This window comes from Megascapheus bottae, chromosome 7 (assembly GCF_031878675.1).
Source record: "Megascapheus bottae isolate mThoBot1 chromosome 7, mThoBot2.hap1, whole genome shotgun sequence".
NCBI lineage: Eukaryota > Metazoa > Chordata > Mammalia > Rodentia > Geomyidae > Megascapheus > Megascapheus bottae.
Window position 1 is genome coordinate 24,671,771 of NC_143515.1, and position 10,760 is coordinate 24,682,530.

At 37.9% G+C, this 10,760-nt stretch overlaps 1 non-coding gene across 1 annotated transcript; it reads left to right on the forward strand.

Moving 5' to 3' along the window:
* The first annotated feature begins 279 nt into the window (after positions 1-279).
* LOC150060475 (U6 spliceosomal RNA) lies at positions 280-382 on the forward strand. Its single transcript, XR_016536356.1, has one exon. It is a non-coding gene; the product is annotated as a U6 spliceosomal RNA (small nuclear RNA).
* The last annotated feature ends 10,378 nt before the right edge of the window (positions 383-10,760 follow it).

Sequence of the window (10,760 nt, forward strand, 5' to 3'; positions counted from 1 at the left end):
AAATACCTAAGACTCTTCACATTGCTGTCAGTTATTTATCTTTGGTCATACCACTTACCTCTGTAACCACTTGCAATGATTTTCTCCACTATTAGTAGTACTCTAACCCCCAACTAGGACAAAGATGAAACAACTCCACTGGAAAAACCCATCTTCCTAAGCTTTTACTATCATGTTCTCTTCATGTTGGTCTTACCACCCATGTTTGGAATAAGTGCAAGTTAGCTGGACTTTATGCATTTGAATGAGTTGCTTGTTGACTAGATTTTTTCCTCATGTGTGCTCTGGCAGCACACATATTAAAATTGGAACAATAAAGAGAAGACTAGCATAGTTCTTGTGAAAGGATGACATGTAAATGTGGGAAGCCTTCTGCAGTATTGTTGAATGAAATAAGCCATTTTCCACAATGCAAGTGTCCTGTGTTTACTCTCATACCTTCAATTTAAAGGGGAAAATCTAAAGGATTTTAAACATAAAAGGAGGTTAGTAAGTATGTGGAAGAAGAAAAGGGGGTGAGAGAAGGAAAAGGGTCAGAGACTGAATACGGTGACAATAAATTCTACACATATTGCAAATGTGTACAATTAACATGTATAAAATGTACAGTGTCTTTATTTCTTTATTTGACTAATACATCTACTTCCTACAAAATCAAGGCACAGGTCCTAATTCACTTGTATTTTCCCCCATCAGCCCTCCACTCAGTGTATCTAGTGTGTTGATGCCTATATGTTCAGATGTGTGTCTTTGTTGTTAGCCTGGAGGAAGGTTCCAAGGAAAATTTTCTCTAGTTAGCTCCAAGTTCTAAAGGCTCAAGTACTCTCAAGAGACAATCTAAATATACATGAGATGTTACTACAACAACACTAAATGACATCAGTAATGAAAGAGACACCGTTGCTATGAAAATGAGAACAAAAGGCTGGTGGGTTATTTCTAAATCATTTTATTGGTCAATTGAAAATGGGTAAGTAGAATTGTACTGTAATTGCTGTTACCAATATTTTTCATGTGCTTGAATCAAAACAAAGTAGAAATATCTGACAAAAATACCTCTATCAAATTGTTATTGAATATTATACTTGCTAAACTACTGCCTCATTGTCTTGCAGTATTTGCATCCTATAAGCTACTACCTACCGCCAAGTAATTTTCAGCTATTTGGTATAAAAATGATCACTTTGAACAGTAAAACATAGTTTTATTTTGCTATAATTTCAATCACAATTGGTGATGAGTGCATTACATTTTACCAAACCAAGGGTATGGATTGTGATAGAGGATGAGTAAGAGGAACTCTGTAAAAATAATGAATCTGTAAGAAAACTTCCTTGGTCCAATAATAGCTTTTTCTCTTCCTCTGCTACCTGGGAGATTACATAGCTTCTCTGTAACTTGTTTTCTTCAATTAGGATAACCATATTTGACTCCAGGAGATTGAATGATCTATTGAAATATTAATATAGGTCCTAGAATAGTGCTTGCTCCTTTCTAATCTCCATGTTATAATTACAAATTAATCCAATAATTCCTTACACTGAAAAATTTCCCGTATCACTCCCTTTTCCTGTTCCTTTATTCTTATCTAATCACTAGATTTTCTTTGCCATCCATTCATTAATATTTCTGAAGAATGCAGTGTTGTTTTATTGCAGAATGTTCATTCATCTAAATATATGTAATACTTGTTCATAGTTAGACTGGGATTGTACTGGCACTGTTCTCATCAGTCCCTTTGTAGGGAATTTTGAAGCGGAGATAGATTCAGAGGTTACGTTAGTTGGTTGAAGGGGCTGCAATATTACATGTTCACTGCCCCCAATTCCTGTCAATTGAATAGGCTGTTGTAGAAGTGGGTGTAACTCAGGAAAGCCTTTTTCACAAAAGTCAGGGTCCATAGGGTTGACTTTCCATTCTTACACCTCAGTAACCGGGTAGAAAGTCCTTCAGTCTAGAGGAGTAAGTAGCTAAGAGGCATAGCACAGTTTCACTGTGTGAATAGCAAAAATTGAAGAATAATATGAACTATAGTCTGCCCTTTAAATAATCTTAAGTCAGACAGAATCATATACCATTTCAGGCACATTAGCTTATACCTCATATATGAATGTGGTTAATGGAATAAGGAATCTTGGGCCATTTTTGCTATGATTCTAAAGAAATAATTGAAAAAATTAAACAAGTATTAATATTTCTTTTTATTTATTCACTATTTTTAAATTACCTTTCAATAGTTATACACAGGGATTACCAGTCAACCTATCAGCTTATAAGTACCATGCATTTTGATCAGCATCACTCCTTTCATCATCCTTCTTCCCATCCCTCCCAACACTTCCCTTCCCTTCTAAACTTAAATGAGTAGGCTTTTGCTTGTACTTGAAGTATTTCACAATAAAATGTTATGGCATCATAAAACCCATTTTAGCATTTTCTGGCCACAAGAAATGATTCATGTCGAGTTTTAAATAACTGTTTTAATTAGAAAACTAATTTGTGTTTATGGTGAGGCATCAAATCTGCAGAACTGCATTTGATAAAAAAAAATAATTGTCCACTTTACTCATTCCTTTGAGTTCTGTGTCCCTCCCCCGATGTCATCCTTCTTTGAAATGTTCAAGATTATTCTCTTTATTTCATAAGACAATTGGATCATTTCATATAAAATGTCTTAAGGGTTCATTGTTAATATTTAACAATAACTGTTACTATTGAAATAATTGTTTTATTAGCATTTCCATATCTAATCCATTGCTTTTCAAAAATCAGCTTAAAGCCTCATTGAATAGCTGCATTATTATTTTTAACTGTTTCCCACTTGATACATTTTCTTATCTCTAAAACTCCTAATTTAAGTTTTTGATTTGTATCCAAAAATATGTGAATATATTGTCGGTGTTACCCAAGCTCACTCAAGAAGAAATTACTTGTTTCCTGTGAGAACAGGTGACAGAAGAAAAATGATTCCTTCAGCTCTTAGTCATCTCATAAATTACCATTACTTCAAATGTAGTGTGCTTTCCTTATCTTATTTTATCTCTGTATTTCTCAGGTTTTAGGAAATACATTTATACTTACATCCAAGAAATATGCATTTGTGGGCCTCAAAACTTGGTGAGGTTGAGAAAATTGAGGATGGGTTGGAATAGAAACGTATATGGTGACCCCCAAATATCCTAACTTACCCCCATAATTACCTCAATAATATTATTCTTAGAGACATCTTCACAGAGAAGTTACACAATGGTAGGTTTCTCATCTCTTCAGGACCAATAAGACATATATCAGCAACCCTAGAACCCCTTTGCCACATATAAAAATGTTGTCTTTGTCTGGAGGGTCCTGAAAGTGACTTCATTCCTTCTATCCATTTTGATCCATCGCAGTAGCATACACAAGTTATTACAGGACTGCACATACCACATTTGCATTGGTGGCATGTGAGTCAGGGATTTATACAGTTTCCTCCAATGAAACTGAAGGACTACCAAGCATCATTAATAATCACATCTGTGTGCACAGCTCCTCCCTCATCTATACAAACCAAGTTGTTTTGAAGTGTTTGGAAATGATTCATGCAGGTCCTAACAAAACATCCGAGTAGTAAGGACATTAAATGCACCTCAACTTCTCAACACTCCTTGATTAGAGCTGACTAGCACTTACTATCTCAAAATACCTGGGTGATGATGGAATTTATTAAGGACTCTCATTTTGCTATAGTCATTTTAAACACAGTTTCCAAATGTCAGAATGTTAAGCTGATTTTTCTAAGCCAAGGTTACAAAGAAATCGGGGGAAGAATAATTAGTTCATTACCTACCTTAATTGAATTATTTAGTATAACAAAACATTATGGAACTGTTACACTGAATTTAAATCCTGGTATGGAAACTAGTCTCAGTTTTAGAGAAAGTGCTGAAGTGTGAGATATATATTGAAACCTTTATTTTGAAAATATTTGTGGTTCTATCCATTAATGGGAAAGCATTGAGGGCATAAATTTCCAGTCATAGAGAACTGAAAAATATAATTGTACAGCTTTGCTGTGTATGAAACACACAGAAAGTTGAGGATGAATATGACTATAGCACCTGAATTACACTGAATTGTATATTTCATTCAGAAATAGCTGCTTGACATATTTACCATAGTGAAGATATGGAACCAACCTAGATGACTGGATCAAGATGTTATGCTGCCATCAGAAAGAATGACATTGCCTTGCCCCCTGTGTAAGGAAATGGAAAGACTTGGAAAAAATCATACTAAGTGAAGTAAGCCAGACCCAAAGAAACATAGGCTCCATGATTTCTTCATTTGTAATAATCATTGTACCCATCTACTACTCTCCTAGCAGATGATCACAATAGCTCAGTACCTGGGTACATAAGGTCATATAGCATGAGACTAAATGAAAGGATCTCGAGGATATTGAAACAAGAGCTTTATCTTGTGTGATGTTTTTTCTTTATTAATGTTGATTTTTACATCATGTTTTAAATGACAGGTTTAACAAACAAGTGTTCAATAAGGGAATCTCTATTTACAATCATGGGGACTTAGTATTAAGAACTTAATCAAAATTAGGCTAAGGGTTTGTATGTCATAGAAACATATTAATTTTAGAAAATAAAACATATCTACAGAGTCATAGGTTTTTATATCTATATAGTTATGTTTGTATTTCCATTACCATGTCCATAGCATTGGGTATGCAGATATTGAGTCCTCGATCTTGTACTCTTTGGATTTAATAGCCACATATTAAGGATACCATGTGCCTTTTGTTCCTTAGATCTTGACTTGTCTCACTCAACATGATTCACTCTAGATTCATCCACTTCCCTGTGAATGCCATTATTTTATCTTGTCTGTTGGCTATGTAGAATTCCATTGTGTATATATACCACATTTTCTGTATCCATTCATCTGCAGTAGGGCATCTGGATTGTTTCCATGACCTGGCTAATGTGAATAGTGCAGAGATTAACATAGCTGAGCAGGTATCCTTAAGATATCTTGGGTTATGATGTTTAGGGTAGATGGATGGTAGGGAAGGTCTACTTTCAGTTCTTTAAGAAAGCTCCACACTGCTTTCCTGAGTGGCTGAACTAGTTTACATTCCCACCAACAGTGTAGTAGGGTTCCTTTTTCTCCACAACCCCACCAGCAACTGTCATTGTCTGAGTTCAAAATCTTGGCCATTCTTGTTGGGGTAAGGTGGTATCTTAGGGTTGTTTTTATTTGTATTTCCTTTATGACCATAGATGATGAACATTTTCTCATATGCTTTTCTGCCATTTTAATCTCTTCTTCTGATAAGTCTCTCTTTAGTTCCCTTGCCCATTTAGTGAATGGTTTATTGGGTTTGGGGGGATGAATTTCTTGAGCTCCCTGTAGATACTGGATATAAAGCGTTTGTCAGATGTATTATTGGAGAATACCTTTTCCAAGTTGGTGGGCTGTCTCTCTAATTTTGAGACTATGTTTTTATCTGTACAGAAACTTTTTATTTTTAGGTAGTCCCATTTATTGAGTCTCTCTCCTATCTGTTGTGACCCTGGGATTCTGTTTAGGAATCTTTTACCTGTGCCTATGAGTTCCAGTGTCTCTCCTATTTTATCATGCAGCAGTTTCAAGGTTTCCAGTCTGACGTTGAGGTCTTTTGAGTAAACGGTTGTGCATGGCGAAAAGCTAGGGTCAATTTTTAGTTTTCTGCATGTGGCTGCCCAGTTTTGCCAGCACCAGTAATTAAATAGACTGTGTTTGTTCCACTGTATATCTTTGGCTCCCTTGTCAAATACAAGTTGCTTATAGGTATGTGGTTCTATTTCTGGGTCTTCTATTCTGTTCCACTGATCTTCTGGTCTGTTTTTCTGCCAATACCAAGCAGTTTTTGTTATTATGGCTCTATAGTAGAGTTTTAAGTCTGGTATTGTAATACGTCCAGCATTGCTCTTTTTGCCGAGAATTGTTTTGGCTATTCTAGGTCTATTCTTGTTTCATATGAATCTTTGAATTATATCTTCTATTTCAGTAAAGAATGTCTTTGGGGTTTTGATGGGTATTGCATTGATAGGTATTGAATTTGTATATCAATTTTGGCAGTATAGCCATTTTCACTATGTTGGTTCTCCCTAGCCATGAGCATGGGATGTCTTTCCATTTCCTAGTGTCCTCTTTAATTTCTTTCGTTAGGCTTTTGTAGTTTTCATTGAATAATTCCTTTACATCTTTGGTGAAGTATATTCCTAAGTATTTTATTCTTTTGGGGCTATTGCGAATGGGATCATTTTCTTGATTTGGCCTTCTGTTTGTGTATTGTTGCTGTACAAGAAGGCTACTGACTTCTGAAGGTTAATTTTGTATCCTGCCACTTTGCTAAAGTAGTTTATTAATTCTAGAAGTTTGGGAGTGGAGTTTGTTGGATCACTCATGTAGAGGATCATGTCATCTGCGAATAGGGATAGTTTAATTTCTTCTTTCCCTATGTGGATCCCTTTGATGTCCTTTTCTTGCTTTATTGCTCTGGCTAAGGGTTCCAGCACTATATTGAAGAGAAGTGGAGAGAATGGGCATCCTTGTCTAGTTCCTGATTTTAAGGTGAATGGTTCCAGTCTTTCACCATTTAGTATAATACTGGCTGTAGGTTTTTCATATATGGCTTTCACTATTTTGAGACATGTACCTCTTATTCCTATTTTTTCTAGTGCTTTCAACATAAATTGCTGTTGTATTTTGTCAAATGCCTTCTCTGTGTCCAGAGAAGTTATCATATGATTCTTATCCTTAGCTCTATTGTTGTGATGTATTACATTGATTGATTTGCGAATGTTAAACCAGCCTTGCATCTGTGGGATGAAGCCTACTTGATCATAGTGTATGATTTTTTAAATTTGTTTCTGGATTCTGTTGGCTAAGATTTTATTGAGGAGTTTTGGGTCTGTGTTCATTAAAGAAATAGGTCTGTAGTTTTCTTTTTTGTTGGGTCTTTCCCTGGTTTGGGGATGAGAGTAATATTAGCTTCATAAAATGAGTTTGGTATTCCTCCTTCTGTTTCTATTTCTCGGAAGAGTTTCAAGAGTATAGGTGTTATTTCATCTTTAATCATCTTGTAGAATTCTGCAGTGAAACCATCTGGACCTGGGCTCATTTTGGTTGGCATTTCCCTGATTGCTTCCACAATTTCATTGTAAGAGATTGGTTCAGTCAATTTGTTTACCTCATTGTCATTTGGTGTGGGTAACCTATACTTATTTAAGAAATCATCCATTTCTACTAGATTTTCTTGTTTCTTTGAATATAGGCCCTGGTAGTACTTATTCATTATGGACTGAATTTCTTAGAAATCAGTTGTGATTATTCCCGTGGGGTCTCTAATCTTGTTTCTTTGAGTCTCTCCTCTCCTTTTTTTGATTAATCTTGCCAGGGGTCTGTCTATTTTGTTGACTCTTTCGAAGAACCAACTTTTTGATTTATCAATTTTTTGTATAGTAGATCTTATTTCAATCTCTGATATTTCTGATTTTATTTTTATTTCTGTCCTTCTAGTTGTTTTAGAATTAACTTTTCCTTGATCCTCTAGGTGTTTCAGGGTTTTTTTTAGGTTATTTACATGCTCTTCTTCTGTCTTTTTAATATGTGCTCTTAGTGTGATAAATTTGCCTCTTAGAACTGCCTTTGCTGTGTCCCATAAGTTCCTTTGTGATGTTTCTTGATTGTCATTACATTCAAGGAAGTTTTTGATTTCTTTCCTGATTTGATCTGTTACCCAGGAGTTATTCAGAAGTGTGTTGTTCAGTTTCCAAGTGATTGAATGTTTTTTGACTTTGACTGCATTGCTCAGAATTAGTCTGACTCCACTGTGGTCTGATAGAAAGCATGGGATTATATCAGTCCTCTTGTATCTGCTTAGGTTTTCTGTATGTACTATTATATGATCTATTTTGGAGTGTGTTCCATGTGCTGCTGAGAAAAATGTAAAAAGTTTCACCGTTGGGTGGAAGACTGTGTATATCTGTTAAGCCCAGCTGGGGTATGGTGTCGTTTAAGTCGATGGTGTCTTTGCTTAACTTTTGTTGAGTTGACCTGTCATTTGTTGAGAGTGGTGTATTAAGGTCTCCCACTATGATTTTGTTTGAGTCTATCTTGTTCTGTAATTCTAAGAGAGTTTGTTTGACGAATTTGGGTGCTCCCTTGTTGGGGGAGTAATGTTTATAACTGTAATATTATGGGATTGTACCCTTTACTAATATGTAATGGCCGTCTCTATCTTTATGTACTGATTTTACTGAGAAGTTAATTTTGTCGGAGATTAAGATTTCTACTCCTGCTTTTTTGCATGGTGCATTGGAGTGGAAAAATCGTCAGTGTCCATTGTCACTATTTATTTCTTTCTCTCTCTTTTTCCCCCTTTTGTGTTTAGTGAATTATAGGTACTTGCTTCTTGATGGGGGTTCTTGATGTTCTACAATTTGTTCTCGATTAATTAGTATTCTTTGTAACGCTGGTTTAGTGTGCACATATTCATTCATAAAGCTTCTCTTTGGAGTGAAATATTCTTGTTTCTCCTTCTAATGTAAATGCTAGTTTTGCTGGATATATCAGTCTGGATTGGCAGATATTTTTCCAAGCTTTTCTTGCTTTTAGGGTTTGTATGGAGAGATCTGTTGTAATTTGAATTTTTTCCCATTGTAGTATAGCTCTTTCTTTGTTTTTGCAGCATTTAAGATCAATTCCTTGGTATTTGGGTCTAGTGTCTTTAATATGATATGTCTAGATGAGTTCCTTCTAGGATCTTGTCTGTTTGGGGTCCTGAAACCTTCAATAATGTGAGTATTTTCCATTTTGAAGTTGGGGAAGTTCTCTGCTATGATTTTGGTGAATAACGGTTGCATTCCTTTGCCCTGAAATTCTGCACCCTCATCAATCCCTATTATGCGAAGGTTAGACTTCTTTGCTGCATCTGCCATTTCCTGGAGTTCTCTCTGGTGGATTCTGACTAATCTTTCCAAGGTGGTGATTCTCCACTCCAGCTCTTGTGTTTTATCTTCTGTTCCTGATGTTCTATTCTCCATCTCAGTAAAGCTGCTGCTTAATGCCTCCATTTTTGCTTGAAGTGTGGACACTGAGCTGATAAGTCTGCTGAGAGGGTATTGAACTTTTCTTTCACTTCTTTTTTGAATTCGAAGAGTTCCTTGGAAATTTCTTCCTTTTGTTTTTGGAATTCAGCCTTCATTTCCAAAATCATCTCCTTGATTTGAGTCATATTTCATGTCTTTTCAGGTGTCATTTCTTGGTATGGTGACATCTCTTTCACCCCTTCGAACTTGTTTCCCTGTGGGCTTGGTGTGGGACTTTGATTATTTATGTATATCATAATTCATCTTTGTGCTCTTCTAGGCATTGAGAACTGTTGTTGTAGGTTCGCTCTGTGGCTGGTAGGTGGAGGTGTTTACTTGGATTGGGACAGGTGGTTCTGAGAATCTGTGTATACCTGTGGTTCTCAGCCAAATTGATTCCTCTGCTGACTGGGTCAGAGTTTGCAGTTTTTGTGGTGTTTGGCCTGTTCCCAGAGGCTGTATGCTGCTGCACAACTAGCTCTCAGCCCAGCCAGTGGCCTCACAGTGGGCACTGGGATGGAGCTGTGCTCTTCAGTCTCAGCGCACTGGGTGGATGGTTGGTTTTCCTGTGCTGTTTCCAGGAGCGGGCCCCCAGACAAGGGTCTGGAGTTTGGGGGTTTCCAGGAGCTCTCAGCTGGACCAGCTGGTTTCTTCTCTGTTCCAAGAGGCGGGGCCCAGCCAAGGACGTGGGCTCCAAGGGCAGGGCCACGCCGTTCTGATTCTCAGAAAGTGAGCAGGCTACTGGTCTGCCCTTCAGTTCCCTGCTTTGTTTCCGCAGCTTTGACCAGAGTCTCTTATCATGGGGGGGCCCCTTGGTGCTGTCTTGCTGGGGATTCCCAGCTGGAGGGTGCCTGGCTCAAGATTTGAGTGGGATAGATGCTGGCTCCTTGACTCTCGCAAACCCCACTCGCTTTTGGAAGGCATGCCTTAGCGCCCCCCACTCTCAGATCCAGTGGCCTGGGAGAGGAACCTGTTGGGTGTGTGGTAGCAGGGACACCTCCACCCCTTTGGTGGGGTTTTGGGTTTTAGTGCCCGCCCACCTGTTAGTCTCCAGTAAATTGCCTGGGGGAAGGGGCTGTTGAGGGAAGGGACAGGATTCTAAATTCCTTTACCCCTGAATTTGCCAGTCTTTCTCGGACAGGGTGGAGGGGTCTGAGATAAATTCTATAGCTCACCACCAGCTCTGCTTTCCCAATGGGTTTGGGGACCCGTGGGCTACCCACTGGGCTACCCGCTGGGCTTTGGCTGTCAGCTGCTCCACGGTGTTGGAGGATCAATCACTCCCCTTGGATCTCAGCCACCGCCTGTGCTCCGCGTCTGGGTTCCGCTGCTTGCTGGTCTGGTCTGCACTGGTTCCTGCATCTGGCTTCTGCCGCTTGCTGGCCTGGTCTATGCTCATCTTGTATGATTTTTGTTCTTAATGCACTATGATTTTTCTCTTCTCTTTTTTTACCTTTATGACTTTTTACCTGGCATATTGTATGTATGTTTATTTGAAATATGGAAGAGAAGTGGAGGAAAGAGATGATTGGGGGGGCTTGGAGGAGGGTAATGGGGACAAAAGCATGAGAAGGGGTATTAATGTGCATGATGTAAGGCACCTGACAAGTGTAACTGTAACACCTCTATACA